This window comes from Alexandromys fortis, unplaced genomic scaffold, assembly GCF_014885135.2.
Source record: "Alexandromys fortis isolate MF-2015 unplaced genomic scaffold, M_Fortis_MF-2015_v1.1 scaffold_227, whole genome shotgun sequence".
NCBI lineage: Eukaryota > Metazoa > Chordata > Mammalia > Rodentia > Cricetidae > Alexandromys > Alexandromys fortis.
Window position 1 is genome coordinate 1,763,087 of NW_026068109.1, and position 9,034 is coordinate 1,772,120.

The following is a 9,034-nucleotide window of genomic DNA, read 5'->3' on the forward strand; positions in this document are numbered from 1 at the left end:
TGTGTGTGTGTGTGTGTGCAGTCAAACGCATGCTAGTGTATGTGTGGAGGGCAAAAGATGACTTGCAGGAACTGGGTCACTCCTTCTACCACCTGGGTCATATTCCTACTAAGGCAAGATAATGAAGCAGGGAAAATCTTGGTGAGGTGAGGAGGAGAAAGACACTCTTTTATCTTAGAACGTGGTTAAAATATCTTACCAGGAGAGAAGTAAGAATTCCTGCGTATCTGCACATATATGTGTGTGTCATGTATGATCATACAGACACATATATCCATTAATAAAAAAATTGAGATTTTTTTTAACTGGGTTTCTCTCTGTAGCTTTGTAGTCTATCCTGGAACTCACTCTTTAGACCAGGCTGGTCTTGAACTCACAGAGACCCACCTGCTTCTGCCTCCCGAGTGCTGGGATTAAAGGTGTGGGCCACCACTGCCCTGTGAAAATTGAGATTTTTTTTTTTAAAAAAAAGAACTCCAGCAAGGTTAACAACTGCTTAAGGTCTGTGATAGTATGAGTATGTACGGCCCCCATAGACTCGTGTGTTGGAATGCTTGGCCCATAGGGGATGGTACTTTAAGAGGTGTGCGTTGTTGGAGGAAGAGTGTCACTGTGTAATATGCTCAAGCTATACCTACTGTGTCACACGGTCTCCTGCTGCTGCCTGAGGATCAAGATGTAGAACTCTCAGCATCTTCTCCAGCCCTATGTCTGCCTGTGCACCGCCATGCTTCCGGTCATGACGAAAATGAACGAAACCTGAACCTGTAAGCCAGCACCAATCAAACATTTTCCTTTATAAGAGTTTCCATGGTGACGGTGTCTCTTCACAACAATAGCAGCCCTAGCTAAGACAAACAAGGCCTTTCTCCTTTCCCAGCTGTAAATCTGCAGTATTCAAAGATTTTCACCAGAAGATTCATTTTTTTAGGAAGAAGACACGTACTATAAACTCTACCTGAACTTTTGCAGTTTCTTGCATTAATTTTTCAGATTATAATGTCATCCTAGGCATGTGCTAATCCATCTACCATCTCACTTAACAAAGAAACGACAAGAGGTGAGGGGTGTTTCTTAGAAACCTTTAGAAAGAAAGATTTAATTTTAATTTTATTTAGGTAGGTGTGAGTGTGTGTGTGTGTCTGAGTCTGTGTGTGTGTGTGTGTGTGTGCGCGCGCGCGTGCGTGCGTGTGCACTGAGTGCAGGCATCCACAGAAGCCAGAAGAAGGCCTTGGAGCCCCTGAAAGAGAAGTTACAGACAGTTATGAGCAGCCTGATGTGGATGCTGGGAACCAAACTCAGGTTTTCTGGAAGAGAAGTAAGTGTTTTTCTCCCGAGGCATTTCTCTAGCTCCTATTAGCGATCTTTTGAGACAAGAGCCATCGAAATGGCCGATTTGATTAATGCTAAGACAGTTAACTGCTTATCCTCCCTTAGTTTGGTTGCCCCACCTATGCTTCCTGCCTGGCTACTAGCCAATCAAGCATTTTATTAAAAAAATACAAGTGACAAATCTTTATAGTGTACAAAAGCATTCTCGCACAGCATGGGCCATACAATATCAACCATTAATCAAGAAAATGAACCACAGACTTGCCAAAAGGACAACCTGATGGAGATGCTTTCACAGTTGAGGTTCCCTCCTCCCAGATGACCTTGGCTGCATCAAATTGACAAACAAACGAACAAACAAACAAGCACAGATGTACTTCAGTATTTGAGAAGCTGCAGCAGAGAATACCAAGGTTTTAGAAGCCAGGCTGTGCTCCATGATTAGATCCAGTCTACAAGCCAACAACAAAGATGGAGCCACTAGTGCCAGCCCTTCCATGAACAGCTAAAACCTAGGGATTATGGAGAAATGATCCTTGTGCATGGCTGCCCAGCACAGTCTTGAATGTGCTTTCACCTTTTCTTGCTTGGATTCTGTTTATGGTATTTGTTTTGAACCCAGGCCTGCTCACCTGAAGATTGACTTGTACAAAGGACAATGGGCAACATAACTGTCCTGGAACAGTGAAGGTAAGCCAAATAGACACCGGTCCTGGGTTTGAGAACAAGACTTTGAAGCAACGCACCCCAGAATTAACAGAATAGCTCCTGGAATTTCATACAGGTAAAAGGAAAAAGAAGAAGCTTGGTGTTGAATGGAGGAAAACGATTCCTAGAGTTCTGGTCACTTGTCAGATCACCTTGCAGGAGACACTGGAGCAGAGGTGGGCGTGGCCACACCTCAGGACTGCTGAGTTTGCATACTTTGTGCTTTATATTAAAACTCACCTTAATGTCAGGACCCTAAAAATGGACTGTGGTGTCACTGGATCTCGATATCTGTTCCTCTTCCCAATGTGGCTACTTAAATTAATCTTTCTCTATTTTTTTTGTTTACTTTTGATTTTGAGACAGGGTCTCTCCATTATAGAGAATGATTATTCTAGAACTCACAGTGTAGACCAGGGTGGCCTTATACTCACAGAGATCCTCTAGTTATGCCTCCAGATTGATGACTAATAATAATTTTTTAAAAAGAGCTTGGACCACCACACCCAGTCTTCCTCTGTTCTTTGCTGCTGTCTAACAGGCCTTTGGATAATGGGTGGCCAAAGTCTAGGTATTAGGGCTGCCAGGGCCCAGGTATATGTGCCCCAAACAAACCAACTCAGGTCCTAGAAGTATATCCAAAGCAGACTGGAGTTTTCCAGAACTGGTGGCAAGAGTGCTTCTTCTAGAATCTTCTGCTCTCTATGAATGGATGAGCCGTGTTTCCCTTCCCTTGAAGATATTGGCTTTTGGCACTGCCCTGCTGCGTGACTGACTTCTAAGGCCAGACTCTGAGAGACCTTCTGCTGGGTCACCACCACCAGACCCCAGCTGTCCCAGATGGCAGCAAGCATAACAACCCTTGGTAGATCTAAGTCAGCAAGGTTTCACACCCTTGAGAGCCCAGCTGGTAGGAACACTGCCTGCATCTTGGAATACAGCTCTACCCCAATCCTCCCAGCCTGATATCAATAAAATTTCACAGTTGTAGCCAAAATTAGTGTGGCCATCACCCGAGGGTGCTAATATTTGAGGTTCTTATTAATTAAACAGTAGTTGGAAAGAAATGAAAGACACTCACCACCAGGTTGTATAAACTAACCTAGCTGGAAACTTCTACTGGGTAGCAGTGGACACTGATCATGGTTTCTACACTGGGCTACCCTATGACCACAAAGAGATGACTCGGGTTGAGAGCACTGGTTGCTCTTGCAAAGGACATGGGTTCAATTCCCAGCACTGACAAGGCTGCTCACAACCATCCATAACCCCAGTTCCAGGGGAACCATCGCCCTCTTCTGGAGTCTAAGGGTACTGCACACATCATTAAGAATAATAAGATAATTTTTAAGAACTAAAACATTTTCAATTATGTAAATGATAGTTGTTCTTAATTAGGTAATGCATACCAGCAGAATCTCAGAAAAATGCATTGAGCATATCCCCTCCCATACATCCTTCTGTCCCCACGAGTCCCTTCAAACTCCATTGGTCACTTTACTTCCCTAGAGTTAAACTCCCATATGGATTTGTATATTTCTATAAATCTCAGAACCACAAGCTCACTCCTTTCTTTTTCCTTCCTTCTTTGTCAGTTTCTGCATAGACTTTTTTTTGTTTATTTGAGACAGAACTTCTTGAGTGTCCTGGAACTTACTCTACAGACCAAGCTGACCTTAAATTTAGAGATCTGCCTGCCTCTGCCTCCCAAATGCTGGGATTAAAACCATGGGCCACTGGGCAGTCTGCATTGAATTTTTTGAAACACTGTATCTTTTACTGATTCTTTGGGAATTTCACATCATGTACCCCAATCCCACTCATTTCCCAGTCCATCCATATCCATCATTCACCCTTGCACCCCAAAAGAAAAGTTCAAAAAATAAAAGCACTACTAATAAAAACAATATCCCCTTCTCGGTTTTTCCTGCCTCTCCGTCACCTCTTCATTTGTCTTAGTGGCATTGGGAGCTGCTGTGTGTCACGCAGTAGACCCTTGTGTCCACAGTTTTACTTACAAATGTTCATTGTCATGAGTTCTTGGTCTGGTTCAAGATACACCATTAATGACAGATTGTCACCAGCAGTCCTCTTGGGTATTGTGTGGCTGCCCTGAGTCATAAAAACTCTGCAGCTATAGTTCACAGGATGGGCCCCTTCATATCCTCCAGCAGGTAATAGATGGGGTAGGTGTTGGGTTGGGCCAACTCAAAGCTCTGGATGTGGACCTGGGTAGTAGCTCAGTTGGTCAAGCCAGGCCTCTGCTTGGACCTCCCCTGTCAAGTGAGGGTCTGGGCCAGCTCTCCTGCATCTACACCATCACGGTCAGCTGTCCCATGCCTGTGGTGAGGTGTAGGGCCAGCTCTCCTGAATGTGGAGTCAGCTCTTCCATGGTTGGGTCATCAGGGCCAGTGAGGGGCAGGGCCAGCACCCCTGCTGCAGCAGCCAGTGAAAGGGAGGGTCAGATCTCCCGGAGCCAGCAAAGGGCAGGGCCCTCTCACTGTGGCACTTGGATTTGAACACACACGATTCACTTGGCCATTGGTGGTAAAACAGGCCACAGACATCAACACAGACCCCAGACATGGCCTTTGGCAGCATCATGGGCCAGATGTCGCCATGGACCCAGGTGGCAGCTCAGGCCACTCACATCAGTGAGTCCCCTGTGGAGGAATGATCCTCAGACACCAACATGGCCTCAAGTGACAGCCCAGACCCCAGGCATCCTCACGGCCTTTGGTGATAACAGGAGCCATGGACATCAGTACAGACCTTGGATATGGTAGGGTTACAGACCCAGACATGGCCTTTGGCAGCTCAGGCCCTGATGCCACCATGGCCCTTGGTTAGCAGTGTAGACTACCCACAACTCTGCATTGAATCTTGAAGCGTCTTGTTTTACCTTCAACAAGTCTGAGACTTAAACATAAATGGATTTTAAACAGTCATCAAAGAATGAAGATATGGAGACATCTACCAAAGTCTTCACATTAGTGTGTACTTTGTCGTCGAGGGTAAGGAATGTTGCCAGCAGCTGGAACTCCCTGCAGACCAGAACCCAGACTGCAATGCCTGGGGATGCAGAAGAGGCACACTGCTGCCTGTGCAAGCCCAAAGGGAATACACACTAGAAATCAGAAAAGAAGAGGAGCCCAGCCTGGTCCTCTCCGTGAAATACATGATTAAACATGAACGCATACAGTTTGCTCCTGTCACCGTAACACTAACCTCAACCTTAATATCTCTCAGGCCACCTAAGCATGGCCCTTTGTACACTGACATATTCCTGGGCACTTGTGTCCTCTGTGTGCCCTTGCAAGGGTGTGGGTGTGAGCATGTAGGCACCTGTCCTATTTGTGCCTTCCCCCCTGGTAACACATACAGTTTCCCAGCTATAGGGTATGTGTGCTCATAGCCAATTGATGGCATGCTAGGAAACCAACACTAGAATGACCGACAGGAAGCGTGTCAGGACAGTGGGAAGACCCTAAAAGGAAATTATTGTTTCTGGCACCCATGTGATACAGAAGGAATGGTTGGAAACATCTTCTGCCTTCTCAAAGCTGAGGGTTTGGCTGAAGCCGGGTTCCCCAGGTCAGTGTGTGGCATGAGCATATGGACACCGCTGTGTCCCATTGTGCACATGGAAAGGCAGAAGGAGAGAAGTTGGCAGCCCTGGTCAGCCCTAGAGAAAGCCTATGTGGAGGAGGCATCGGCTGGAGGATGCTAGGAAGTGACCTCACTTTCTTAACAACGGTTCAGATGTAACTTAGCAACCTGGTTACCAGGTAACCAGAGCCCAGCAGCAGCCTCAGCTGACTCACTTGTCTGGAGGCACTCAAACGTTGGGGATGTTCTTCTCTCCTGTTTCCAATAAATCTGGTGGCTCAAGCCGCAGAAAAGGCAGGGGCGGTCTCCGTGGCCACCTTCGGAGATGTGGGTGTGCCCTCCCACACAACGCCTACGGCCATTTTCCAAAAGCAAAACCAAGAAAACACAGGCCAGCCTGGAGCAGGAATCCTTTCTGGTCCCCCTAATCTCCACTGCAATCCCTGCCTGGCGGTGTGATCCTCTGAGAACACTAAGGAACATTCTTCATGCCCACTTTCCGCTTCAGTGTGTGGTAATGGGTTGGGGATGTCTCTCAGAGTTTCCACGTTTATAGCTCCCTCCTTTCTTGGTCCTTACTGAGGGTAAAATGGACCCGGACTCCCTATTTGAGCCACTCAGACTTGCTAACAAAACCCCAGACTTCGTAGAACATATGGTGTCGTCCCTGCCGACCGCTGTGAAAACTGGGACCAAGACACCATCATTACTTTCCTTGATGCCTACCCAGTTTTTGCCACAACCTGGGAGGGGCTTGACCTGATAATGAAAATGTGAGTGGCTACAGCTGAGTTAGGGCCCTCGAGGCCCCTGGTTTGTTTTTAGGAGGACACTGCTCTTCTCTGGGACGCTGTGTTCTCATAGGGAAAATACGATTGTGTCCTGGCAGCTTTGGTCTCCTGCCTGTCCCTTCAAATTGACATGGCCAGAGATTGAGGGTGGGGAGATGAATCCAGCTTGTGATGTTTACTTTTGCCCAAGAAGTGTCAGACACATCTTGTGCCTTGAGCAAAGCCTTTTTCCCATTTGGAAAGAAGGTTCTAGATCCTATCATGGTTATGTGGGATCAATGAAGCCAGACAAGATCCCTGCAGTGGCCCCAGGAAGCCCTGTACACCCGATTAAACTTTAAAAGGAGCAGCTTGGGTTCCACACATTGCATTCAAGTCCTTGAAGATCTGTGACCAGAGAGAGGCTCATTCCCAGGCCCTCAGCATGCAAGTCAGAAGAATACAAAGAGCCCCTGGCACTCCAATGCCCTCCCTAGCTTCTATTGCTATACCAGAGTCAAGCAGCTCCCTCTAGATCTCTGAGTGGGTTGGGGACACATGGCGTTAGTGTTGACACCACCATGAAATGCCACAGGTATGGGTCTTTCCGGACCGAATGTATAGAGGATCATATACAAAGACGTGAGTGGGCTTGGATGACGAGGAGGTGAGAGTCCATGTGCACAGTAGGATGTTTGGGGTGTTGGGGTTGAGGACTAAGTCATTACCAGTAACCCTCCTCTTGGGATTCCCATAGAGGATGGTACCAGAGACTTCATGTGCAGGTAGAGAAAAACAGAGATCTCCAATGATCTCTTTGGTTCTGAGGAGCAGAGGGGAGGATGAAACTAAAGTGCCCTAGGGGAATCCATCCCCACCACAGCCCAGTCCAGTTAGCCCAGTCTATCCTCCAAGGGCCAGAAAGTGTCTGGAGCCCTCTCCATAGAGCCCCTCCCTCACTCCTGACCACTTTACCCAGAAGCACGTGTACTAAGGAGCCTTTTCTCATCTGAGGGACCACTGCCGTGCTGGTGAAGGGAGGCCAAGCTTCTGACTCTACTTCCCACGGACCTGCTCCTTCCTGCAGCGCCATACAATTCTTTCTGGCACTCTGGATACAAAAACTGCCACAAGATTTTAGGAAGTCTCCAGACCACATCATCCTGAAGAAGCTTTTGGTCTACTTGTGGCACAGCATCCTGTTTTCAAACCTCCACCTCCACGTCCAGAAGCTGATGTCACAGCTGGAGGAGCAGGAGGATCAGGAAATGCATGAAGAGGAGGAGGCCAGAGGCAGGTGCCTGGGAAGATAGGAGGAAGTTTCAGTGTTGGGTTCCACCAGGGAATTCTCCAGAAGCCTTGACCTGGAAGCAGAGTTGGACACTGTTGTGGAATATTAGTTTAAGATGTGTTACATTCGTTTATGCTGTGGAATTTATGTTTAATGTTGCAAAGATGTGTTGTATTCTTTAATGTTGCATTTGTTTAACTCTGTAAAGCCTTGTTATTTTGCCTGCCTGAGACACCTGATTGATCTAATAAGGAGCTGGATGGCCAATAGGTAGGCAGGAGAGAGAAATAGGTTGAGCTGGTAAGAGAAGAGAATAAATAAGAAAAGAAAATTAGGGAAGAGAGCAAGAAGCAAGAAAGGGAAAAGGAGAAGGAGAGGGGGATGCCAGAGGCCACCCACACTGCCATCTATGGAGTAAGAAAGAAAGGAGGATAAATTTAACAAAGAAAGGTAAAAAGCCCAGAGGCAAAACGCAGTTAGAGAAATGGGATAATTTAACTTAGAAGATCTGGATAGACAAAAGCCACGCTAAGATTGGGCATTCTTAAGAAAAAAAATATGTCTTCATCTATTTAACTGGGATCTGGGTGATGGGCCCCCAAAGATTTAAAAAAAAAAAAAGCAATTACAGGACACCAGTCAGGTGATATGTCCTGTTATGGGGAGGGGAGTGGGGATTCTCAGGCATGACTGGACCTTGTGTGACCAGCAAGGCCATCTCTGGGAGACTCACCCCATCCTGGAAACTTCTAGGCCACCTTCACTAATGGTCCATCTCTTTCTGTCCATAGACTGTGGGTTCATCAGGACAAGTTCAGAAGACCCAGTGTTGGATGCCTTAGGGATTCAAGATACCCTACATCTGAGACCAGCTTCTGAGGCAGGACCACGGGGGATTTTTAACCTCACGAGAACATTGATGTCATGGATCCAGCAGGTGGGAACCAGGTATGCCAGAAGCTGGACCAGTGCAGCTTATACCCACAGGAGCCGACACAGTAGATGTGGTTACAGATATTCCAGTTGCCGGGTAAGCACAGCTTACTGTTGTGCAATTAGGTGCCCCACAGCTGTATTCCCTCTGCCTGATGTTGACTTGTAGTTCCATAATCGAATTACCTGCTCAGTTCCACCCTGCACTGGCACTACACATAAGCTATGCTTCCTCTCTGTAGAGAAAATTCCAACTCCAACTTTGTTTAATTTATTCTTATTGTTTTCATTGTCAATATCCCTTCATTTCTGTTTAATTTGTTTCTGTTCTTTTCATTGTTGGATGGCTGTTTAGGTTTAATTATTAATAAAAATTGGCTTACTCATTTTA